Raw genomic sequence first — 27,190 nt, 5'->3', positions numbered from 1 at the left:
AAGAGTAGAATCAGAAGGTACATTGTATCTTGGCACGTGGAAGAAGGAAACAGAGAAAGATGGTGGTAATGGTTGTCTTTTTTGTCATTTGAAGGAAAAATAAAGAGAGAAATGAGCATTTAGATGTTGCTTGGCCCATGGTAGAAGGTGAAGAAGTATCCCTCTGTGGGCACTAATGTCCTGGCACAGGAGACTGATGAACTAAAGTCTCTCTGGTTTTCTTTTTGTTACTTATTTATTTATTTTGAGCGGGGGGAGGAGGGGAGGGGCAGAGAGAGGGAGAGAGAATCCCAAGCAGGCTCCACACTGTCAGCACAGAGCCCAGTGCAGGGCTTGGTCTCATGAACTGTGAGATCATGACCTGAGCTGAAATCAAGAGTTGGACACTTACCCGACTGAGCCACCCAGGTGCCCCAAAGTCTCTCTGTTTTAATGACATGTGGAGGGTCCATGCCTAAGAAGAATGTTGGACTTGATGAACTCTAGGCCCCCATTCTTTTGTTTTAAAATGTTTTTATTTATGTATTTATTTATTTTTTTTTATTTTTTTTTTTTAAAATTTTTTTTCAACATTTATTTATTTTTGGGACAGAGAGAGACAGAGCATGAACGCGGGAGGGGCAGAGAGAGAGGGAGACACAGAATCGGAAACAGGCTCCAGGCTCTGAGCCATCAGCCCAGAGCCTGACACGGGGCTCAAACTCACGGACCGCGAGATCGTGACCTGGCTGAAGTCGGACGCTTAACCGACTGCGCCACCCAGGCGCCCCTATGTATTTATTTTTGAGAGAGAGAGAGAGAGAGAGTGCAAGCAGGGGAGAGGGGCAGAGAGAGAGGGAGACAGAGAAGCTGAAGCAGGCTCCAGGCTCTGAGCTGTCAGCATAGAGCCTGATGCGGTGCTCAAACTCACAAACCATGAGATCATGGCCTGAGCCAAAGTTGAACGCTTAACCAACTGAGCCACCCAGGTACCCGCCACCCACCCCCAACATTCAACTCTTCAAGTTCCACTTGTCTATAAGGTAATCAACATCATTGACTGGGTGCCCCTTCCATGCAGGAGGTGGTACCCCTCCCGGCTGCCAGTGTCTACTTTGCTCTAGTTGGAATCTGAAAACTTGGGCCAAGGAAATGAAAGCGATGTGGGAAGAGTATTGGATGGTGGGGTAAAAGCCATTTTAAGTTCAGTGTGGGCAATTATTCCTTGAGCAACTACATGTTACGGGCCTGCCCCAGTGCTCGTGTGGGGAGGTGGGGACGAAGAAGCTGAGTGGGGGCTTGCAGAGGGCCTCTGTGATGAGGCCGGACAAAGCTGGAACAGGGCCTCTGCACGGGAGACCCCACAGTCCTGGGGTTGCTCCTCGTCTGTTAATGTCTTGGGGCTGGTGGGCTCAGACAGGCAGGGCTAGCCGCCTACGTAGGGAAGTTGGTGGTGTTGCTATTATTTGGTTTTGAAGGAGGCCATGACTTTTGTGGTAAAACAGAGGTGTAAAAGGCTGCGGTCCTTTTGTGTGTGGCCACAGCACTACATCACCCTGCAATTCTCTGAAGGCTCCTAAGGAACTTGTGCCGGCACATGAACTCATGGCCTCTCTCCTGGCCTCTTCCCTCACTGCCTGCCCAGGCCGCCTTTGTTTTGACATCTTTTTAAACTCTCCTCTCCATGTTTCCTGTTTTTATGGATCTTCCCCTTCTGCTGTATTTTTCCTGTGTCTGTTTGGTCTCCCAGATGTTGCAGCCACTGGTTATTTTGGTAGCTATCTGGTCATCACAAGATCTACAAAAAAAAAAAAAAAAAGACAATGGAAAAATCCTATATTGGAAAAAAATTTCCATACATGAGTCCTGGGTTTCATGATGGGCCACCACGATGTTTCAGATGCATAGCCTGAGTGTTGTAATGATGGAGCCAACCAACTGAGATGCAGTAAATTCAGTCAAAATACCCACAGTTCTTTCAGATTGTGCCACTTCCTTGGAACCCATTGCAGCCGCAAGCACGAAGTTGGCGCTCACTGAACGTTGGCTGAATTAAGCTTGTTAAGCACCGGACCCTCCCTGGAGAGATATTTTTAGGTGTCACAGCTCACAGTCCTTTTTACCATTTCTCCACGAGCTGTCATGTAGAAGAAAATGAACGGGTATAGCAATGCGGTCAATGATGGTGGAGGCCATGCTTGTCTGTATACGCGAAATAAGAGAAATCCCACAGAAGACATATGTTGCTCCGATGGGGACTCTAATAGATCTCTGGCACCAGGACGGCCGACAGTGCCTGAGAATTTGGCCTGAGAAAGGCCTATAGGAAGAGTCTCATTAGTTAATTCAGTGCGGGCCAGATCCTGCAGGTAGGGAAACTGTTTCCTCAGACACCATTCAGTCAGTGACGCTGCAGGTAGTTGTGGTGGCACAGCGGGGCCGTGGATTCCTCCCCGTGAGGAGGGGTGTTTTCTCTCTGCCCTGACCACAGACCGTGTTCCTGTCCAGAAGACCGACTTCAGACGGGGTGACGGTACAACTTGCTCTTCACATCTCACTCTTGCGTACCTGCCACGGGGCAGACCTGGCATGATGTGTGACTGCTGACAAAAAGGACGCACGTCTTTCAGTGGATTTTCCCAGCACTCCACAGATTAGGTAGCGGAGGCATTATCCTCTTGCTTGGTTGGGCTGAATCTCAGGGCTCCAAGGGGCCAAGAGGAAGAGCTGAAAGAGTAGGAGGTAGAAAGCAGGCCTTGGGCGCTCTCACCATGTGTCTTCCTGTTTGTGGCCACCTTACCCCACATTCAATCCATGGAAAAGTCTTAGGGACTCTACCTCCTAAACTATTTCTCAAATTCATTGTCCTCACCGCCCCCCCCCCCCCATTCCACAATCATAGGTGACTCTTAGCTAAGCTGGTAGTTACACATTTGAAGAGAAAAGTCTGTTCCAACGTTTCTATTGTGGATGGGTGTGGATCTTCAAGTTGCTACAAAGAGACTGGGAAGGGGAGCCTGTCAAGAGATCCTGCACACTTCCTGTCGCATTTGTGACCTAAGTTCCTGGTATTTCCATCATTACACGGTGATCTGTATTTTCTTTTTTCTTTTTTTTTTTTTTAACATTTATTTATTTTTGAGACAGAGAGAGACAGAGCATGAACGGGGGAGGGTCAGAGAGAGAGAGGGAGACACAGAATCCGAAACAGGCTCCAGGCTCTGAGCAGTCAGCACAGAGCCCGACGTGGGGCTCGGACCCACGGACAGTGAGATCGTGACCTGAGCCGAAGTCGGACCGACGCTCAACCGACTGAGCCACCCAGGCGCCCCTGTATTTTCTAGAAGTAAGAAGTTGGATTGGTGGAGTGAATGTTGTGAATAAAGGGAATAGCCTGATGCATCTCCTGTGTTAAGGGCATAAGACTTAATTCACCCCCGTGGTGGTTGTCTCGTGTTTAGTGAAAACATCCTTGCACATCCTCTCCATATACACAGGAGCCTTAAATTCATTTGCGGAATAATCAACCTCAGTGACTTATTCCGATATGTTGAATTGTCTTGTGAGGTGCTCAGGGTGAGGTTTTGGGGTGAGTATTTATTTGTTTTGGTTGCTTGATTTGCTGCAGCTTCATGAAAGGTGTCGCTGTAGGAATGTTCTTCAACTCTTTTCCTGTGTTCCTGTGATGCTTTGTATTGTATATCGGGGACATTTTGGCAATAAGGAGGACTGGTTTTCCAATCATGACTCGAAGACCCTTGCCGGAGAACCTTAAGAGCAGGATTGAGAGCTCCTGGGCTCCAAGGGGGAAGCAGAAAGAAAATTTCTCACATTTCAGGATGTTAATAATAGCAGTGGCATTTACTGAGGTCAAGACCCTGTTCGAAGTTCTTCAGATGAATTGCAAATCACACCTTTAATCTTTACAACCACCCCATGAGGTAGACTCTATAATTTTCATTTTATGGATGAGGAAACTGAGGCACAGAGAGGCTGATTAACTCACCCAAGGTCACACGGGTGGTTCCACATTTTGTCAAATTTGGGAACACCTCTATTCAGGTTTTCTCATATATGATTTTTAAATATGTTATGAAGTGACTTTAAGAGTATTCGTGGGAGCCATTCCGACACTCGGTTCGGAGTGAGCACACCAGGGATTGCAAACCACACAAATATATTCCCACAAAACCCAGACTCCATGTGTCGCCAACTCGGCTTTCACTTGGTTGAGTCCCCAAAATGCCTGCAGCCACTCCTCTACCACCTGGGGGAAGGTTGGAATGGAGTCAGAGTAGAAAGAGGGAGATGTCTTAGCTGACTCTCACTTCCTAAAACAGCTTACTTTTGCAAATTTTATAAAACCGTGTGATCGCATCAACTCATTGCAGTGGTCTCTCTCGAGGTCTTTGAAATGGTCGACGTGAGGGAGGGGTCCCGAAACTTGCACTCATTAGCCTTACAATGAATTAACCCCTGATCACGAGTTAGGTATAGGATTTATGTCCTCACACACATGCACACACAAATGGTAGCCGGGCGCAGGTCTCGTGCCTGTCTTCTGCCGCCAATCCAATCGAGTATCACTGTGACAGGGAGAATACCTCACTTGGAGATAATATGAAAGGGCTACATTTGAAATGCTTTGTGGAGCTGAGGCTTGGGTTAAGTGATTTCCCCACCCTACCTTTTCCTACAACAGCCCTGTTAGACGGGGATCATTAGCCCCACTTTGTGCACGTGGGGGCTGAGGCTCAGAAGAAGTGCACAGAGGAAAGAACCAGCTCTGACAGTCACTTCTACTGTAGGAACTAACGATGGCCTCTTTAAAAAGCACGAATAAGGATCATGTTTCATGGCCTCAAGAGGATGGAATAGCAAAGAGCTTACTGCTCCTTAGGGGAAGTTAAGCACATAATGATAGGTTGTTGCATTGGTTGGGATTAGTTTTGGCTGTGAGTGGCAGACAACCCCTAAATAGCAGTGGTTGAAATCATATGGATATTTATTTCTCACTCATGTGAAGGTCAGGTAGCTGGTCCACCATCGTCAGCGGCTAAGTTCCTTTTGTGGTATTACTCTGCCATCCTCAACAGGGGACCTCTAAGTCATGACCCAAAGTGGCTGCTATAGTTTGAATCATGAGTTCTACATTCTAGCCGGCAGAAGGAGTAAAGGACAAAAGCAAGACAGCCTGTTTTACAAGTACCCTTACTTACTGAGAACTTTGTATATACACACATGCATGCAACTTCTACCCCTATCTACAATCCCATCGGCCAGGACTTTGTCATATGGCCACACCAAGATGCAAAGGAGACTGGGAAGTGTAGGTTTATTCTGGGCAAGCATGGATGAAGATAAGCACCGTGGGATAAGGGTAGAAATGATATCAGGGCACAGCTCGCACAATTGTCTTGTGCTGTATTTCATCATATTATGCTTTTGATGGGCTCAAGAAGATTTCATTCTCTTTGAAGGCAGGAGTTCTGTTCTATATTTATCACAGAATCATAGATATTTCCGAGTGAGAGAGGTCCATATAGATCATCCAGTTCAGTGATTTTCATACTGCTTTTTGTCAGTATATTTCCTTTTTTTAAAAGAAATTCTTTATGGGGCCCTGATATGTGCTTTAAAAGCAATATATTATTAAAATAAATGTCTTAATTTCTGAGTTGTAGCGTTTTCTTAGTTTAGAATCAGTCAAAACTCAAAGAATTGAAAGTATCTGATGTGTTAATATTTGATACATGATACATATGAGGGTGTATTTTCCGCTGGCATATAAATAGTTTTTAAATCCACTTTTAATGATGAAATTCAATACAATATTTTCAGAACACCTTCAAACTTGAGCTTGAAAATGACCAGTCAAACCCAAACTTCTTGCACAGCAAGGATTGTGAGGCTTAAAGTGGCGAAGTGATTTGGTAACATCCCAGAGCTAGGTGGTGGCAGAAGTAGGCTAAAATCAAGTTTGTGAGTCAAGGAGTTTGGGCTAATTTCCAACATGGTGCCAGGTGCCAAGTACTTCTTATTAAATCTGTCTATATTGCCTAGGAGACTGTTGGGTACAGAGAGGCCACCTGATACATATTTGTTGTAAGAGAAAGACCTTTTCTTAATGATGAGATATGTCCAAACAAGGAGTGTAGAGACGCTTAGGGTCACGGGGTCATTATTTAAGATGGAGGGAATGACAATATCTAACAGCTGTTTGGTTCTTTCTCTCTTTACAGGGTGCTTTTATATACCTCATCTCATTTAATTCTTTCAAAGAGCATTTCAACAATTAGGGCATATATTATTCCTATTTTATAGATGAGAAAACTGAGGCTGTTGAGTGACTTTGCCCAAGAACACCGGGCAGGTGAGTGATGGAACTAGGAGTTACATTTCCAGAGCCACATTTTCTGAGTCCAAATCCAAATCTCTCTTCCTAGTTCTCATCGTGCTTGTTGAGTTTTTCAGGCACTTCTTGCCTTTTCCTGCGTTGCACCTCTTTGGAGGATATCATTCCCACTGTAGTCTATGGAGTTATGTTCCAGTCTATTTACATGACCTATGATGTGAATGGCATCCTTACAACAGGGAGGGGTAAACCTTGCCCCCATCCCCACCATTTAAGTCCTGCCTTCCTCACTCTCCCTGGCTTGGTACAGGTGGGGTTTAGAATCCTCACTAGCCAGTGCGTGTATTGCAGTGACAAGTGCAGTTGTGGGCTGAGCTCAGATCTGAAGCCAAAAGAGCTGGGTTTGAGTCCTACTTTCATCATTAACTCGCTATGTGGCCTTGGGTAAGTCCCTTTTCTCTCTGAGCTGTCTGCTCAGTAAAATATGGTAAAACATTTATGGTTATGTTAATCATTATATGTATCCAGCTCTGTGTCTCTAGACAGCATTGTTCACATGCTGTATGTACCCCACCCTGCCAGCTTCTGGAGGGCATAGGTGCTGGGAGTAGTGAGTAGGGAGGGATGCACGTTGGTGGGGTTGGCTGATTTGCCCTCCATGTTAATAGACTCAGGGAATAATCCTGAAATACCATGCTGTTTCTCCCAGTATCTCATGATCACTATGGTTATTGATTTTGATGCTGTTCTTGGTGAAGGCTGGACCTAGCTGATTGGCTCCTGGCATGTAGAATACATTCTTCTTAAAAAAATTTTTTTTAATGTTTATTTATTTTGGAGACAGAGAGGCAGAGCATGAGTGGGGAAGGAACAGAGAAAGAGGGAGACACAGAATCTGAAACAGGCTCCAGGCTCTGAGCTGTCAGCACAGAACCCTATGCGGGGCTCGAACCCATGAACCGCGAGATCATGACCTGAGCTAAAATCGGATGCTCAACCAACTGAGCCACCCAGGCGCCCCTAGAATACATTCTTTTAATCCTTATTCATTCAACAGATACTTACTGAGGGTCTCCTGTGTGCCATATGTATTCAAGGGGCTGGGGATGATACAGCTCTACACAAAATTGATCAAGTCCTTGCCCTCAAACAACTTATAATCCTGTGGGGGAGAGGAAAGAGACCAGAGGCAAAGAAACACAAAAGTATGTAATACAATATAAGGTAGTGACAGTTTCTCTGAAGACAATGAAGAAGGGTAAAAGGTTAGTTAGTGAGGGGTGAGACTGTGTCTATATGTTTGATGTGTGTGTGTGTGTGCCTGTGTGAGTATGTGTGGGACAAGGGGACAACCTCCCTGAGAAGATCTGAATTAGAAGAGTGAACTATGTGGTTATCAGAAGGAAGAGTTAAGTTCCTATGTTCTTGGGAAATGTTTGGTTGATGTTAAATAAATAATTATTCATGGATCTTGGGCCAAGTCTGTTCAAACTCCACTTTCCCTTCCCATGGACCCCCAAGTCCAAATGGCTCCAAAAGAGCCTTTCCAGCATGAACCTCACTCTCTCCTTCATCTGAGTGTCTCACTGCCTCCTACGCATCAAGTCATTCTCATCACTCTGCTTTGGCCTGGCCTGTGAGGGTCTCTTTGCCATGACTGCTCCATGAAGTCTTCTCTCATGACTTCTTGGGTCTCTCCTTTCTGGGAATTTGTATTCTACTTAAAGCCTATGCCTCTTCGTTTGCACATACTTTGTCTCATTCATGTTTTTGTCTTTGCCTCTTCAACTGCAGCTCAGTAGTTTGGAAGTGAGCTGTCTTAAACTTCTTCTGGATCCCCTGTGGGATCTCTTGGTGGAGACTGGACCTTCTGCCATGTGAAGTCCATGGCAGGTGCTCAATAACCTTTGGATATCGATTAATTGAAAAATTATTTTCTCCCTGGATAGAAGGGATTGGAGGTAAGCCGGGTGTGATAAGTTGCAAACAATGGCACAAATTCCTCCCATCAGGATGTGATGCCCATTTCCTCAGCCCTTGAATCTGAGCTTGTCTGGTGAGGTATTTTGACGAATAGAATGTGGTGGAAATAAAGTTGTACAAGTTCTGGGTCTAGAAGCCTTGTAGCTTTTGATCTTGGGCTGGAAATGCTTCCAGCACTGAACATGCCAAGGCTAGCCTGGCAGAGGGCAAGAGGCCACATGAAGAGGGGTCTTGGCCATCCCAGCTGTGGCCCCAGATATGAGAGTAAGCCCAGCCAAGAACAGCTGAGCCTGGTTCAGCCCAGAAAGATCACCCAGCTGAGCCGGGCCCAAATTGTCCATCCACACAATTATGAACTTAATGACATGGTGGTTGTTTTAAGCCACGGAGTTTGGGGTGGTTTGCTCTGTAGCACTGAATAACCAATATATTCTGAGACCACTCTGGTAGCAAGGCAGAGTGGTTCTAGAAACAATGCCTTGCAGTCATATAATACATTCATTATGTACTTCAAGCCTTTTTCTTGTTCATCACTTCATTGAATTCTTAGAGAACCTTTTTGAGGAGATAGGCATTTGTCACTGTACCTATTTTACAGATTAGGAAAGCAAGACCTAAGAGAGGTTGCCTCAGACATGCTATCTGGAAGAGCATGGAGGGCTAGTGCTCAGCCTGCTGTCATTCAGAAGTCCCAGGACACATGGTGGCCTTCCCTGTTGAGGGTGGGTTAACCCTGGGGGCAACAGCCTGAGGTAGACAAAGAAAGCTGAGACCTGAGGGCCGCACTCTGAGGCTGTCTGTTCTAATGAGCCTGGCTACCCCAGGCTCCTCTGACCTCCAAGTAGGCAGGTTGTATAATGAGAAACTCATAATGAGGCTTAGCAAGTCCTTGTTTTTTCCAGAGTTGCTATGAGCCTCTGCTTTGCTGCTGGATTAGGCTGCTTGTGAGGGTTTCTAATTCGGGGTCTTAATTTTTGTAAAGCGTGAATTACAAGAAGTCAGAAGAATGATGCAAAGAGCATTTAATAATGCACATTCACAAAAGAAGTGGTGTAACTACATTAATTAGGCAAGTCTTGCGTAAAGATGCAATGTAATTATATATTTGAGACAGTTAATTAGGGAGCTACTTGGAAATTTCAGTGAATATTAAGGTAATTATACATAAATACTATAACCATTAAGACTGCACCCATAATGAAAGCAATAACTAATTACATAAATAACAGCATACTTATGTTTTTACATTACCAACACCTAACAATGCTTCCTCTTCCCCGCCTCCCTTCACCATGCAAATGACAAATCTTCCATTTTTAACTCAGATATTCTTGCAAATGGTTGGAAACAATGACCTTTCTTTTTCTTTCCTCTATTTTGACAAATCTGGGCCCGCTGTGGGAGCTTTCAGGGACTGGACGGAAGTGTGGGATGTGAGGGTTGGTCAGTACTGACTGACTCCACCTGAGTGGTTGTGGGCAGGAATAAACCATGGTCAAACGGTGCAGTGGCTGGAAAGGGGCAAGTCAGGACCATGGACAGAGTCAAGGTGTGCGCTTGGAAGACCTGGCCAGCCCTGTCCATCATCAGTCGCACCACCTCAGAGAAGTCACTTTGTGTCTCTGAGCCTCAGTTTCATCATTTTATACCAAATGGGGATGATAGTAATCCCTGCCTCCCAGGGCTATAATGGAGACCAAACATAAAACTGTTAAATGCTGTCTTGTATAACTGGTAGAAGTTTGCCTTTAAGGCTCCCGATCATTGATCTCTGTGCCTTTTGTTTCTCCAGCATATCCCCTTCATCTTCAGGGCTGTCAGATACCCATCAAGCTGCCTATACTACCCTCCCAATTAAGAACTGCTTTTGTGAAAATGTCTGGAACTCATTCACACTCAAGTGTGACTGACTGACGACTTAAAGTGTTGAGAGGGACTGGGAGTGTATTTGTATTTTTAACAGGAAGCAAAATCTCCCTGAAAACCACTGACCTACTGTTTTGTAGAATTCCCAGTCAACAGTAGTTAATGAAATGTTTGGGTAGGAGCATTTCTGGAGAGTCCTGATATCTCACCATGTGGGCATTTGCTATACCACATGGGAAGGGCCACATAGAGTGGTAGGTAAGATCAGACTGAGAAGTCTGAGATATCTGGTTAACATCTTGGCTCTACCACTAGAAAACTACTTAGCTCCTCTGATAATAATACAAATACTAGCATTTATTGGCCAGTTATTGTTTTTAAGGTAATGTTTTACATGTATTAATTAACTTAATTTTCATAGCCATCCCACTAGATATATCCCATTATTGATCTCACCTTGTAGGTGAGAAAAGCGAGGCACGGAGATGTTAAGTAACTTGTCCAAGGTGACATAGATATTAAGTGGAGGAACCTGGATTTGAATCTCAACACTTGGTTCTATAGCCTGAGTTCTTTTGTCTATGATATACATTTTCTCTTCAGATGCAAGATGATGACAATTGTATCTACTGCATGGAACTGTTGTTAAGGGTTACATGAAATAGCCCAAGGTAGTGTGATTAGGTCAGTGCAAGTACACTGTAAATATTATATCCTATTGAAGTTTGCCTCTTAGCCTAAATGTCAGCAAATACATATTTCTCTGTTTTTTTTAATAATTTTTAAATGTTTATTTATTTTTTTTGAGAGAGAGAGACAGAACATGAGTGGAGGGAGGGACAGAGAGAGAGGGAGACACAGAATCCAAAGCAGGCTCCAGGCTCCGAGCTGTCAACACAGAGCCCAGCACGGGGCTTGAAACCACAAACCGTGAGATCATGACCTGAACTGAAGTTGGACGCTTAACCCACTGAGCCACCCAGGTGCCCCTATTTCTCTGTTTGGCCCTTCTCTTGGCAAGTCATAGTCTCTCCAATGCTCCTCATTTCCCACTATCTTTCGTTATTTGCCACTCAGTCAATTTCTCATCAGGTGGTCTTTTCTGCTGTGTGGGGTGTGGATGTGAGGGATGAGTCTGATTCCACCTGACCCACTGGAAGAATGTTGCCTGTTCAAAGAGTCCAAAAGGGAAGCCACACACTTGATCTGACGTTGCTTCCACTGCCCAAAGTCTGACTGGTACCATCCCTACCTGTTGGGTTCTGCTGATTACTTGGAAATCACACATCACTTTTTACTGGAGAAGTGTTATAATCTCACTTATTGACCAGATTTAGATATGAATTGCTTTTAACTTTTTAAGAAAATCAAATCTTCCTTTTTGGGAGTGATAAGCACTCCCAAAGTATTTAGTACATAGAGACTTGTTCTTTAAAGGAACATGAATCATATGTCTGGAATGGGTGAGTCTCTTTAGTGAAGCTCTTGGTACCTCAGAGTGAAGGCTTTCTTACCGTGGCATATGTTGGGGATCAGCCTATCTCCATGCTCCCACCCATGCACCCTAATATAAATCCAGTCAATTGCAAGCCTTCCCATATATTCACAGCTTATAGTCAGTCTTTTCATCCAGGGGAGAGGCATATTGGGAAGAACTTACACAATATCGAGAAAAGTTTTATTATCTACCTATATTAATCAACCTTTTATTTACAAGCATAAATGAATCCTTTATTCATAATAGACACTAGATTATCTCTAGACATTCAGGACAAAAAATGCAAAGCACAAACCAGTAAAGCCAACTGATAGAGTTAACCCCAGAGAAAACAGAAATACTCTAGAAACAGAAGGGGACTTAAATTATTTTTAAAAATTTTTTAATGTTTATTTTTGAGAGAGAGAGAGAGAGAGAGAGAGAGAGAGAGAGAGAGAGAGAGAGCATGAGCAGGGGAGGGGCAGAGAGGGAGACACAGAATCAGAAGCAGCCTGCAGGCTCTGAGCTGTTAGCACAGAGCCTGATGCAGGGCTCGAACTCACAGACTGCGAGATCATGACATGAGCTGAAGTCGGATGCTCAACTGACTGAGCCACCCAAGTGCCCCCTTAAATTATTTTTAGTTACTATCCTTAGAAGGATCCAAGATAATGTTGCATTTATAAAATAACTACTGCTGTAAAAAATAGAGAGAAACCAAAAACCAAGAAATATTTTTTTTGGAATTAAAAATTGTGAATACTGAAATAAGCATTTCAATAAAAGTTCTAGAAGATAATACTGAAAAATCTCTCTGCTTGTGGTGCAAAAGACAAGAACGTGAGAGATACAAATGAAAAGTTTAGAGATAAGAAAGATCAAACAGAGATATAGTCCCATACAATAAAAGTTCCAGAGAGAGACAACAGATAAATGAAGAAAGGGAAATAATCAAATATCCCAAAGTGCAGGAAAGGTGACCTTTTTTATTACTTTAAAAGAGCCTGTTAGCTGTCAACAAACGAATAAAAAAATACCCATACCTAGGTATTTGCTCATCAAATTTCAGAACATAAGAATAAAGAGAAGATCCTAAAAGTTTCTGAAGGGAAGGTTATCAATTAAAGAAAGAGAATCAGATTTCTATTTGATTCTCATTGGCCTCACTGGTTGCTAGAAGAGAATGGAACAACACCCTTCAACCTCTAAGGGAAAATGGTTTTGAACCTAGATTTATATACCCAGACAAACTATCATTCAAATGTGAGGTCTAAGGACATTTTTAAGAGATGGAAGGACTCAGAAATTTTAATCTCACTTACGGCTTTTCCATACCAAACAAAGCACAACAAAAACATAAAATCTGAGCATGTAGACCAACAAAATAAGAAAATAATTGAAGAAGGAGGAAAACACAGGCTCCAATATTCAGAGTATTAAAAAGAAATCCCAGTGTAACAGCTATACAGCAGACCAAAAACCAATCAGATCAAATTAGACAGGATGTTAGATAACTCCAAGAAGAAGATTTTTAAGAAAAAATGGATTTCATTCAGTAAATACCGTGATCATGGGCTCTCAGTATCTTATGGATATCATTTTTAAAATGTGTACGTCCTTTCATTATAAAAATTTTTTTTAGGAATTTCAGGAAAAACAACACTGACATGTTATTATCACCCAAAGGCCATAGTTTACATTAGGGTTTTTTTCTTGGTGTTCAGTCTATGTGTTTTGACAAATGTTTAATGACATGTATCCACCATTATAATATACAGAAGAGTTTCACTGTCCAGCTATTCATCCCTCCTTCCCTGAAAACCACTGATCTTTTTACTGTTTCCACAGTGTTTCCTTTTCCAGAATATCACATAACTGAAATCAGACGTTATGTAGTCTTTTCAGATTGACTTTTTTCACTTAGTAATACACTTTGAAAGTTCCTCCATGTCCTTGCATGGCTTAATAGCTTATTTCTTTCTAGGGTTGAATAATAGTCCATTGTATGGATGTACCACAGTTTATTTATCCATTCATCCACTGAAGGACATCTTGGCAGCTTCCAAGTTTTGGCAGTTATGAATAAAGCTGTTGTAAACATATATGTGTAGGTTTTCGTGTTGGCATACGTTTTCAGCTCCTTTTTTTTTAAGTTTATTTATTTATTTTTGAGAGGGGGGGGGAGAGAGAGAGAGAGAGAGAGAAAGCAGAGAGATGTGCAAGAGAGAATCCCAAGCAATTTCCACACTGTTAGTGCAGAGCCTAAGGTGGGGCTCAAACTCATGAACTGTGAGATCATGACCTGAGCCCAAATCAAGAGTCAGCTACTTAACCAACTGACCCAACTGAGCCACCCAGGTACCCCTCTTTTTTTTTAAAGTAGGCTCCATACCCAACATGGGGCTTGAACTCACGACCCTGAGATCAGAAGTGGTATGCTGTACCAGTTGAACCAACCAGGCACCCCAGTTTTCAACTCTTTTGAGTAAGCACCAAGGAATATGATTGCTGGAGCATATGGTACGAGTATGTTTAATTATGTGAGAAACTGTCAAATTGTCTTCCAAAGTGGCTGTACCATTTGCTTTCCTATCAGCAGTGAAGGCATTCCTGTTGCTCCATATCTTTTCCAAAATTTGGTGTTGTCAGTGTTTTGGATTTTAGCCATTCTAATAGGTATATAATGCTATCTCTTTTGCTATTTTAATTTACAATTGCAATTCCTGGATGGCATGAGGTGATCTTTCCTATGCTTGTTTGCCATCTGTATATCTTCCTTAGTGAAATGCCTGCTAAGATCTTTGGCCCATTTTTAAATTGGATTGTTTGTTTTCTTACTGTTGAGTTTTAAGAGTTCTTTGTGTATTTTTTGATAACAGTCCTTCTTCAGATATATCTTTTGGAAGTGTTTTCCCCCAGCTTGTTGCTTGTCTTCTTATTGTTTTGATAGATTTGGTTTTATTGTTTTTTTCCTGCTTTGGTCATTTGGTCTTGCCTGTTACTATACCAAGTAATTTTTATTGAATTATAGATGTAAAATAAAAACTGTATTCTGAGGCTCTGAGTGATGTTTTCTTCTGGAGATGGCAGGCATGGCACCTGAATCCAGGCAAGGATTAAATTTCTTTGAAGCTGGGCTTCAGTCTTGGTAAAGACTTGATTTGCCTTTACTTCTAGGGAATTGTCCTTTTAGGGAATGACTGGGATATTTTCCAGGCCCACTTTACAGTGATGGATCCTAAGCTCCAGTTTTCATTCTTCTGGTTATGTGAGATTTCCTAGAATTCTGCTTAGCTCTCAGACAAATGCCTTGAGGCTAAGAACTACATGGATAGCTGACTTTCTTCTGTACTTCTCTTTGATATCTCGGCTCTCCGCAGTCTTCCTATCTTGGCAGCTTTCCAGTGCCTTTAATTTTTTTTTCTTTTAATAAATGTTTTATTGTGGAATAATTTCAGGTTTACAATAAGGTTGCAAAAATAGTATAGAAAGTTTCCATGTATCTTTTACCCAGCTTCCTCTAGTGTAACATTTTACATGAACACGGTATACTTGCCCAAACTAGGGAACAAACATTGGTGCATTACTGTTAACGAAATTTCAGACTTTATTCTAATTTCGCCAATTTTTCTATTAATGTCCTTTAAAAAAATTACTGGATCTAATCTAGAATATTACATTTCATTTAGCAAGTACATTTTTAAAATCCGAATTTTTAGTTACTCCTGGCGGGTGGGGGGGTGCTGATGTGTTATAAGCCTAGATGCCATAAGCAGATGCAGAACTCCTATTTGCTGGTTTTTATCTTTTCTATTCTTTATTTTTTATTTTAATTTTTTAAATGTTTATTTATTTATTTGGTGGGGGCAGAGAGAGAAGGAGAGGGAGAGAATACCAAGCAGGCTCGATGCTGTCAGTGCACACAGCCTGATGGGGAGCTCCATCCCATGAACTGTGAAATCATGACCTAAGCTAAAATCAAGAGTTGGAGGCTTAACCAACTGAGCCACTCAGGTGCTCAGGTTTTTCATTTTTTAAATAATTAATCTGTAGATAAGGCACAGAAGACTTAATATTGGATATTCAGCATTATAAAAGATAACCGACTGAGCAATGAAAAAATACAATCCATAAAACTCTGGAAAGAGTTATAATGGGGGGGTAGTATTAGAGAGTTAAATGTTCTCAGTTTTGATAGAGTCAGCTGATACTATCAAGGTAATAAATCATGATACAGAAGTGTAAGAATTATGATGAAAATGATTAGAAAAACAAAATAGAAAGAATTGGTTATCTCTGAGTGATGGAACAGAAGGTTGTGAAGGTACAAGATTTTCCTTCTCTTTGATTCAAGCAGATTTGCTTAAATATTTTTTAATCATATGAAGTAGAATTTACATGTACTGACAGAGTATAATGCCTGTTATACAGTTTCCAAGGGGAAAAAACAATGGACAATACAGTATGAATGAATGATACTTTTTACGTGAAAACCCTTTGTGCCTACATATACATATAGTATGATTTTACACACATATGTGTGGTCTTATGCTTCTGTAATTCTCATGAGAAGAACATGTCCAGGTTAGCCTGCTGGTCACCAGAGAAGGAGGAGAGGCACACGGGGCAGAACTGACCTACCAACTTCTTATCGGAAATTTGGTCTGAATCTAAATTACCCAGCTCTCTATTACCAGTAGTGGAAGTCAAGAGTGACAAATACACTCATTATAAATGTCTCATAACTGACAATAAATACAAAGAAAGAAATAATATCTTCAAGTGCTGAATGAAAAGATGCATTAACCCAGATTCTGTAACCGAAAAAAAAAACCCTAATATTTAAGATTCAAGATGATACACAGACCATTTCACACATACAGAAACCAAGAGAACTGGTTCCCCAAGACCTTTCCAGATAAATTAATAAAGGGTGTCCTTCAAAAGAAGAAAAGTGATCCCAGAGAGCAAAAGTTGGATGCAAAAAACAGGGGTGAAAAATGAAATTAATATCTATTGGTGATAAGATTAATTACTGCAGAAACTGGTTTTCTCCATTTAACTGCAAGTGCCATCAGAGAAATTAATGTTATTTTTCTCAGGAGGTAAAGAGTTCTTGCTTTATTTTGGAGGAGATTTGGGACACGGAACAACTTGAGAAGTAGGAGGCAGTATAGTTATGTGTGTATGTTCAATTGTAAGGGTAATTAGGATAATAGATCAAAGTTTAGCTTCCAAAAATCAGTAGGATGTTCTGTGAGAAATAATAAATTCCCATATTGTTTGAGGCAATTGGAATTGGTATTTCTGCAGCTTGTAGCAGAAAACAGTATGGAGATTCCTCCAAAAGTTAAAAATAGAACTACCCTATGCCCCAGCAATTGCACTACTAGGTATTTATCCAAGGAATACAGGGATGCTGTTTCGAAGGGACACATGCACCCCGATGTTTACAGCAGCACTATCAATAATAGCCAAGTATGGAAAGAGCCCAAATGTCCATCAACAGACGAATGGATAAAGAAGAAGTGGTATATATATACAATGGAGTGTTACTCGGCAATCAAAAGGAATGAAATCTGGCCATTTGCAACTACGTGGATGGAACTAGAGGGTATTATGCTAAGCAAAATTAGTCAGAGAAAGACGAAAATCATATGACTTCACTCATATGAGGACTTTAAGAGGCAAAACAGATGAACATAAGGGAAGGGAAGCAAAAATAGTATAAAAACAGGAAGGGAGACAAAACAGAAGAGACTCTTAAATATAGAGAACAAACAGAGGGTTGCTGGAAGGATTGGGGGAGAGGGGATGGGCTAAATGGGTAAGAAGCATTAAGGAATCTACTCCTGAAATCATTGTTCCACTGTATGCTAACTAACTTGGATGTAAATTTAAACAAACAAACAATAAATAAATAAAACCAACCCCCCCCCAAAACAAAACCCACAAACAAACAAAAAGGAAGTATTCCTAACTGATGTGGCAAGAACCAGCTATAGCCCTTCCGAGCTGTGCCATAGTTGTGAGCAGGATGGAAAAGCTGAAGCTTGCTTCTCCCTCTTCTCCATGTAAAGAGAAATCCCATCAGGCAGGCTTGTGAAAGGATGAAGTGAGATAATGTCTTTAAAGCACTTAGCATAGTGTCTGGCACACAGTAAGTGTTTAATAAGTGCTCGTTGAATTGAATGAATGAGTGAATGCGTGGGCGACTGAATTTGTTGAAGAGCTGCAAGAAAGCCTAGACTTAACACCACCCCACACTGGTGTCCATTTCTAGGATTCTCTTTTTCAAATGATCATTGAAGATTTCTTTGTCTTTCTTTGGCAACCATCCCGTTCTGCCTGTTCCTTTCCTCTAACACATTTTCCATTGGTTTAGAAAAGGCTAAGTTTTAATATTATTTATACATTTTTATTCACCAGAGGCAAGTCTTGTGGTTGTTTTCTTCCCTTATTTTCCTCCTAGTCCCCTGCTCATACCCTGTGTGTTTGACCTGTAGGAGGGTCACCTATGACCCCTGGGATGATCCAGGGCAGCAAAGTGTGGTAACATGGAGTTAGGCTATATGGTACTTGCATTGTCAAGATGCTTCTAGAACAAGATGCTTCTAGAACAAGCATTGTCAAGATGCTTCTAGAACAAGGCTGCTTTTCCCCCCCAAGGCTCGCTCTCCAGGCTCTTGGACACTTTGCTGGATTGCAATCATTGCATCGGGTAGAACAGACAGCCTGAAGTCAAATCCAAAGTTTCATCAGATCCTGTGGAGGATCACAGATTGGCAAGTAGGTCCTGAAGATAGGAGGGGGGGTTTTCCAGGTGATTCACAGACATTTCTTGTTTGAACCCAAATTTGTAAAACTGAAAACCTTCCAAACGTGAAAGCACAGACCACATGGGAAACAAAACAGTATTGTACTTCAGTATTTCAACAATAAAATTGGCAGACAGGCCCCCAGTCCTTTACAGTAAAGTTGTTTAGTGTTGGCTGTGCTACTGGACCTGGCGGGGATGGTCAAGCTCGACAGGGCCATAAGCCTCTGATAAAACGTGGTATTATTCACATTTCTGTTGCTAGAGACAGAGACTCTCATCATGGGAAATATAAACATTTATGTTGATTGCTGGACTGTTTTCATATTGAAGGCTGTGACTCTATACCCCGCCCTTCCCCAAATCCTCACCCAACTGCTGCCTGACCTCTGAGTGGTCTTAGTGCTCTCATAGATTCCAGGGATTTGAGAACTGGGCAACTTGTGAGATGTGGAGTTAGACCCCCAGAAAAATTATGGGAAGGCATGTTCCTTCATTCTGCCTGGCTTAAACCTTGTTTCTGAAGTCTGTTCCCTTGCAGTGAGCTTGGGCATGGCATTATGACTCAGAAAGTTTTTCTCTTTTGTTTGGTTTCTGTCTCTCTCTCTTTCTCCCTCTCTCCCTCCCTCTCTCTCTCTCCTTGTCCCCCTCCCCACCCCCTCTCTCCCTTCCCCTAATTAAAGCCCCACATCTCTAAGATCACATGTGGGTAGAAAGCAAATCAGAGACCAGTCTTAGAGCTTGGCAATCAGAACTGACCTTGTTGTTTCTTTTCATCATATGCATGTGCAGCTAGATGGTATTGTGATATTTTGATCCAGGTACAAATAGAACATTCTCTTTTATCAGCAAAAGAGCAGGTAAGGGTCCTCGTAAATAGGACAGATGCTTCTGGGGCAGATGTGGCTGTGTGTGTGTGTGTGTGTGTGTGTGAGAGAGAGAGAGAGAGAGAGAGAGAGAGAGAGAGAGAGAGAGCATTGCCTCTGAGAGTTAGAAATCAGATTTCCTAAAAGTAGACACCTGGAAAACCCTGTACCATATTGGCTATTGCTTCTTAAGAATGACATAATGGAGCTGGAGAAGGTCCAGGAAAGGACAGCTGAATTAATTAAAGAGTTAGAATGGGTTTTAAAAACACCTTTATTTTCAGATTGTAAAAGTAATACGTATTCATTATAGAAAATCTGGAAGATATTCAAGGCAAAAAGAAAATAGAATTATGTATTACCCTACCACCCAGGAGTAACAGTGTTTAACATTTTGTTGTACTTCCTTTCTGTCTTTTTTCTATGAACAAACATACATATAATAACATTGGTACATGTTATTCTATGTTATTATTGGTACATGTTCTATATATATATATAAAATTTTGTATGTTTTTGATACATATTTTGTATCTTATTTGGTATGTTTCTTTGAAATTAAATAGTTTCTGAAACATTCTCATGGCTGTATAATATAGCCAGTGGTGGGTCTACAAAATTGTCTTTGGCTACTCCTATATTATTTAGATTTTGTTTATTTTTAGATTATATTAATAAATTAATTACATATTTACTTGTATAATGAGCACTGCAGTGAAATGTTTTCTGCTCAAACTTTCATGGACATCTCTGATTATTTCCTTAGAATCAATTCTTAGAAGTAGAATCATGGGGCCAAGAGTTTTGAACACTTTTAAGGTTTTTGTCAGACTGTAGTAGAGACATGAGATGAGATGACATGAGATGAATTTAGGTGTTGAGAGCTTGTCAGCATGAAAAGTTAAATGCCAGCTGGAGGCATGGATAAAGTCCTTAGCACAAAAGGTTTCATTTGGTCAAGTAGAGTTTTGCTGACAAGTCCTGAAATATTGCAAATATGAAACAGTTTTTGGAATTCAGTGAGGGTAGCTTCGGAGCCAATGGAAAGAAGGCATGATTTCCCTGGCAGAGTAGAATCTATGTAATTCTTTGTGTTGGAAAGAGAGTACAAAGTCCGTAAGAAGATACAGACTCCAATTTATATGACGGGGTGGTAATGCTAGGGTTTTCGGGTGGGTTTGCGATTTTGAGGTAGTACCATCCAGAGCCGAGAATTGAATGGCACAGCCCTGAGACAATGGCCGCGAATGTATGTTTTGACTACATGGCACAATGCTGGGCTAAGGGGTCACGGGAACTCTGTAGCCTTGAAACCTAGAAACTGTGACAAAGGGCTCTTCTAAACTGCCAGAAATGGCTTCTAGAATGCTGAGGGTGGAAGCAGGGATTGGTCTTTGGGAAAGACTATTATTTCTCTTTTTGGGGGGGAAAGGGTCACTTCTGTGAGTGCTCTCAAGTCATGTAGATGTGATTCAAGTATCTACCCTACATTCCTAAAGAGAAGTGATTGTAATATAGATATATTAGCATGTTAAGCATTCTATTTATTGAATGAAATCCCAGGCTGGGGCCAATGGGAGGGCATTCAAGGGATTTTTTTTTTTTTTTTTTTTGTTAGTGTGAGGATATTGGTGGTTTTCTCCTGTAGACTGGGAGATAGAGTTTTTGGGGAAAAAAGTGTAGAGGAAAGAAACACGTCAAGAATCAGCTCCGCATTTGTTGAAATTATTTCAGCATTGGACATCAATTTCCTTTCTCTCTCCCCACCTCCTCCTCCCTCCCTCCCTCCCTCCATCACTCCGTCCTTCTTTCCTCCTTCTCTTCCCTCCCTCCTTCTCCTTCCCTCGCTCCCTCCCTGCCTCCCCCTTTCTCCCTTTCTTTATTTTCTCTCCCTTTCCTCCCTCCCTTCCTTCCTTCCTTCCTTGTTTCCTTCCTTCCTTCCTTCCTTCCTTCCTTCCTTCCTTCCTTCCTTTTCCTTCCTTCCTTTCTTTCTTTTTACTGCAGGTGCAGGAAGAATTTTCAGTGTAATGAACAATGGGTGGAAGGAGATGCATCACAGAACATGTGTAGAAATGGCACAAATGAATTTAGGTTTTCTTTAACATTCTCTTCTGTATTCCGAGATAAGAAAACTATTTTATCATTATTATTATTTTAATGTTTATTTATTTTGAGAGAGAGAGAGAGAGGGCGAGTGCAGGAGCAGGGGAGGGCAGAGTGCGAGCAAGCGAGCAAGCGAGAGAGAGAGAGAGAGAGAGAGAATCCCAAGCAGGCTCTGCACTGTCAGCTCAGAGCCCAACGCGAGACTTGATCTCACAAACCATGAGATCATGACCTGAGCCAAAACCAAGAGTCGGATGCTCAACCAACTGAGCCACACAAGCACCTCAAGAAAACTATTTTAAAAGTGAAATAATATAGGGACGCCTGGGTGGCGCAGTGGGTTAAGCGTCCAACTTCAGCCAGGTCACGATCTCGCGGTCCGGGAGTTCGAGCCCCACGTCAGGCTCTGGGCTGATGGCTCGGAGCCTGGAGCCTGTTTCCGATTCTGTGTCTCCCTCTCTCTCTGCCCCTCCCCCGTTCATGCTCTGTCTCTCTCTGTCCCAAAAATAAATAAACGTTGGAAAAAAAATTTTAAAAAAGTGAAATAATATAAAAGCTACAGAGTAGGCAATCAGTACAAATTTTTAATTGAAATATGCAAATGAAGACGAATTACATATGTTCACTCTTGAGCTCCTGTGCTCTCTGAATGTTCTATACTGCCGGAGGGAGCGCTGGTGGGAGGACAGCTCCGGGGAGGGAGAGGACAAAAATGTTGTGGGAAGCAAGGGGAGGGAAGGTCTTTTCTCTAAAGAAATTAGATGACATAATCACAGAAACCAAAGGAAAGTCATCATCTTATAACCACAGGCTCTTTAAAGGTACTCAGATGTGAGGAGGCTTCCGCAATGCCTGGCTGAGACCCAGAGGTGACTGTTGATGTGAGTTTGGTCCAGTTGGGTGTGACTATCGGGTCTTCCTGTGATTAATATTAATATTAGTCTCTATTGCTTGACACCTCACTACCTTTAGTGCTCATCCTCACCTCCATTCTTTGGTGTCACTGTCAATGACAGAAAACCCACCTGGGTTATTAAAGAGACTAAGATAGCAGCAGCAACAATAAGCTAACCCTGGGCTGGCCCCAGTCCTCAAAATGGCATAGGCAGATGCCATTCTGGATCTCTGGACTTCCGTATAAGATCAAGACCTATGGTACTGACAAGGTGTGCAAAGCATGGACTATTAGGTACTTGTGCTATTCATTTTAAAATCAGTCAAAACATTTATATTTACTATATATTTACATATATATTTACTATATTTACAAGACCTATGGTACTGACAAGGTGTGCAAAGTAGGTACTTGTGCTTATTTTAAAATCAGTCAATACATTTATTTTTTATTTATTTATTTTTCAATATATGAAATTTATTGTCAAATTGGTTTCCATACAACACTCAGTGCTCATCCCAGAAGGTGCCCTCCTCAATACCCATCACCCACCCTCCCCTCCCTCCCACTCCCCATCAACCCTCAGTTTGTTCTCAGTTTTTAAGAGTCTCTTATGCTTTGGCTCTCTCCCACTCTAACCTCCTTTTTTTTTTTTTCCTTCCAATACATTTATATTTACTATGCGCCCTTCAGGGTCGGACCCCAGAGCAACTGTCCCAGGGGAAATAGGAGCAATGTGGAGGGCGATCAAAAGGGACGAACTTCCAGTCATAAACTAAATAATTCCTGGGGATGTAACATGCAGCATGGCGACTCTAATCTTGTATATGTAAAAATTGCTTAGACAGTAGATCTTAAAAGTTCTCATCGCAAGAAAAAAAATTGTAACTATTTGTAGTGATGGATGTTAACTGGACGTATTGTGATCATTTCAGAAGAAAAAAAGGGAAAGAAAAAGAGCGGTGTGAAACGAGAAGGCTGTCCTCGGGCACTTACGACACTGTTGGGGCTCCTAGAGTAAAGAATGGTCTCTGTCATACCGTAGAATTTACTTATTTGTTTTGTCTATTATCTGTCTCCAGAGTCTGTTTACGTATTTATTTTGTCCATTATCTGTCTCTCCTGCTCAAATGTAAGTTCACTGGGATAAAGATCTTTGTTTGTCACCCCCAGTGTTTTGAACAATGCTTGGCATACAGTCGGTGTTCGGTATCTACTGAGTATCTGCTGAAGAAATGAACGTTCTCACGTGCTTCTCCAATGGTGCTCGTCCATTCATACGTAAAAAAATACACTTATATCTCACTTCAGGTGCCAGGTACTCCTCCAGCCCTAAACATCAATCCTCTGACTTAGGTACCAGTATTCTCATCCCCACTTTACAGACGAGGAAAATGATTCTTCCTACCCAGGAGGTTGGCCTTAAAGTTTCTTTCAGCCCAACTGAATTATTAGCATCTCTCAGTGCTGAGCTCTTATTATTATGAGTCAGGCATGCATATTAACTTTTCATCTTGTAGAAAGCAAGCAATGTTCGGGAGCACGTAGAAAGTAGAGTCCACTATGAGAAAGGGACAGCAGGAAATATTATGGAAATTCAGAGGGTAATGCTGCTGCTTCTGTATGTTGTCTTGAGAGACATGGGAAAATGCGATAGAAAGGCATGCTGGGAACAGCAGAAACAAAGATGTGGAAGGCCACCGAAGAAGACCTCTTTTTGGTTGCCACTCAGGGGTCCCTCAGAGCCAGAATCCTGCCTCTCGTGGGCCAACGGCTCTCCTGCCAGGTCTTGGTATGTCTGTCCTTCCGACAGTCTAAGGATGCAGTCTAGCACGTTGGTGAAGAGACCCTTAGCTATTGTTTTCATTCCTCACTTGGGCCCGTTCGTGAACTGCTCTGAGCCGCAGTTCTTTGTGGAATCGAAGCTAATAGGACCTACCTTAATTGCCTGTTGGAAGGATCGAGGGTGGTCATGGATATGAAGCTCTTAGCTTTACCTGGTGCCATGACTGCTCAATAAACTTGCTGCTGTTATCCACCCTAGCTGTCTGAGTGCTGGGAGGTGATAATAGTCACCACCTTCTGCACTCATGTGGGGCTTACGGATTAGAATCCTTTCGTGTGCGTGAACTCATCGAAACCCTACAGCTGTTCACCTGAACTGGCCTGGGAAAATCACCCGTCTCTGCCTTCCCTAACAGATATTTTAACTCTGATGAGTTACTTTGGGCTGAAATGAACAATCCAGGCAAAGGAAACCAAAAAGCTGTGGCCGAGGGGGCTGGTGGGGAGGGGTGGGTGGGATGCACAGGTGGGCTTTGCTTTCAGAACCGGCTGGCAGGGCCCCTTCTCAGCACACCAGCCCCTCTTGAGGCACAGTACTGGGCGCTGGGGTGACTGCTCGGGACCACTGGCTCTAAATAGGGGCCTACAGACTACCACAGGCGTGGGGCAACTGATGGGAGAACCCACAATCTGAGATAGTCCTATCTCAGGGAGACTCGGAAGTCAATTTGCTGTGAGAAGCAAGTTGACACAGCGTTTTCCAAAAATCATGCTCTGGAGTAGATTTGCGTAAATGAGTGTATTGTCTTTTTTTTTAGAAACCATGAAAGCTTTAATTACCTAAACTCTAATTAAGCTTGTCTCTTGCAGAAAACACCGGATAGCAGCTTATTTTGTACTTGGCTCCACTTTTTTTGTTTTTAAATATTGGGTGATATTCTATATGACTCTCAGTTCAACTCCATGGAAACACTTCAGAGATGTTTGCAATCCAACAAGTATTTCATTGAGCACCTACTAAGTACCAGCAGGGCTTAGGTTTTAAATACAAAGGACCCGAGCTGCCTGGGTCCATTCTTGGCTCTGCCACTTGCTAGTTGTGTGACCCTGAACACGTTAACTGTCTTCTGCCTCAGTTTCCTGATTGGTACGATAGGCATTATACCTGGTGCCTCTCTCAAGGTTGTTGTGAGAATTAAGTGAGATAATTCGAGCAAAACATGTAGAGCCGTGTGGGCAGGCGGTGCTCTGTACAGATTGGCTCTTATTACGTGCAGGCTGCCAGGCCAGGAGCTGGGCTAGAGCCTCCAGGGACACTGTCTCTGAGTTCTTAGAGCTTGTAGTCCAGGGGAGAAGCCAGGCCGCTAGCAATTAATCAGCAATGAGTGATGCAAGGTATAAAAGAGGCAGGCAAGGTGCTCTGGGTTATAGGCCCCCGCGGATACTCTGGATTTTTCATTTTCCTGTTTCATTAACATAGGCCGGCTCGTTAAGCATCACAGGTCTTCAGGGTCGAAAGGAACTTCCAAAGGTCACTTGTCCCCTTCAGTGACCCAGGAAAAACCTTCCTTCAGATGACACCACGATCACATCTGCTTTCTCCTCCTGCTCCATGGCGGCAGCACGTTCGTGGACTCAACCCAGACTGGCCTGCGTTCAGGAACTCCCTGTGGATTGAGTCGGAGCCTGTCCCGGGCAGACGTTCTCAGCACTGGTCGTTAGGAATGGAGCGGTTCTCTGCATCCATCGGTGACCCATGCCGTCTTGATTCCTGGACCTGGGCATGGGGCCGTGGCCATTTTCTTTGCCTGTGGCTGTTGGTCACTCTGCCTGTGGTCCCCAGGGCTGTGGTGGGCAACAGGACAAGAATGGGCAGAAAGCAGAGGCCAGAACCAGGGGCCTCCAGAGTTTCTTAGCCTTTCATCTGTGGAACACCTACTTGGAGAGCACCTGGAGTAACTGTTTGAAATGAAGATTTCTTGGTCTCAGACCCAGTGAGCTCCAGAGTACACATACACACACACACACACACACACACACACACACACACACACACGTATGCATATATTTAATGTTTATTTCTTGAGGGAGGACACACACACACACACACACGCACACACACACACACGTATGCATATATTTGATGTTTATTTCTTGGGGGAGAGAGAGAGAGAGAGAGAGAGAGAGCGCAAGTGGGAGAGGGACACAGAGAGAGGCAGAGAGAGATTGAGAGTCCCAAGCAGGCTGCATACTGTCAGCACAGAGCCCAGCGTGGGGCTCGAACCCACAAACCTTGAGATCATGAGCTGAAATCAAGAGGTGGACGTTGAACAGACTGAGCCACCCAGGTGCCCCAGAGTACACGTATTTAAATAAGCTTCCCGGATGATTCTTAGGAGGCTGCTGCCCCAAAGCTGAGCCTCTGAGCCTGCTTGGAGCCCTTGTTGGAGACAAATGCCTTTCCCTGCTGGTTCCTGAGTGCTTCACCCCTAACAGGCCTCCCTCCTGCCAGGTTTCTTCAGAGCCCTCAGCCCAGTGTCCAGTCCCACTGGCTTCTAGGGCCCCCCAAATACACCGGGAATTTGGGGTAAGGAAGGAGGAGGAGGATGCTGGAATAACCAGCAAATTGGGGATAGGGGTCTATGGCTCACAGAATCTCAAAATGCCAGAAGTGGAGAACATCTCAGAGCCGGACCAGTCCAGTTTTTAATCCGAGGGTGAAGCCTCACCCCTTTAGCAGCCAGGGGCACATACACAGGTCTGACAGCCAGCAGTGGGCTGCTCCAGGGCCAGAAAGGAGACCTCTGGTTCTTGTTCTACCGTCGCGATCCCCCCCCCCCCCCATGAGGGCCACCTCTGGTCTGGCCTATTCAAGTTACGGGGGCCAAGGAAAGCACCATTCGCCTACGTCTGCTGTGCGGGTCTTGCCCTCTGCATTACTTCACCGGCAGTCGGGAGGGCCACGCCGAGGTTGGCTGCGTTTGTGGGTAAGAGCAAGTTAGGGAGAAGGGCGAGCCGGGCCGGGATGTGGGCCGGGGTCCAGAAACAACCTGGCTGGCTCTGG

General features: G+C 43.1%; 1 protein-coding gene across 2 annotated transcripts in view; it reads left to right on the top strand.

The window, feature by feature from the left end:
• The window catches only part of RPS6KC1 (ribosomal protein S6 kinase C1), a 347,664-nt gene that overhangs the window by 252,959 nt on the left and 67,515 nt on the right, over positions 1 to 27,190 (top strand). The gene's annotated exons all lie outside the window — the stretch shown is intronic.

The sequence above is a fragment of the Felis catus genome, chromosome F1, assembly GCF_018350175.1.
Source record: "Felis catus isolate Fca126 chromosome F1, F.catus_Fca126_mat1.0, whole genome shotgun sequence".
NCBI lineage: Eukaryota > Metazoa > Chordata > Mammalia > Carnivora > Felidae > Felis > Felis catus.
This window is presented reverse-complemented; position numbering and strand designations above follow the sequence as displayed.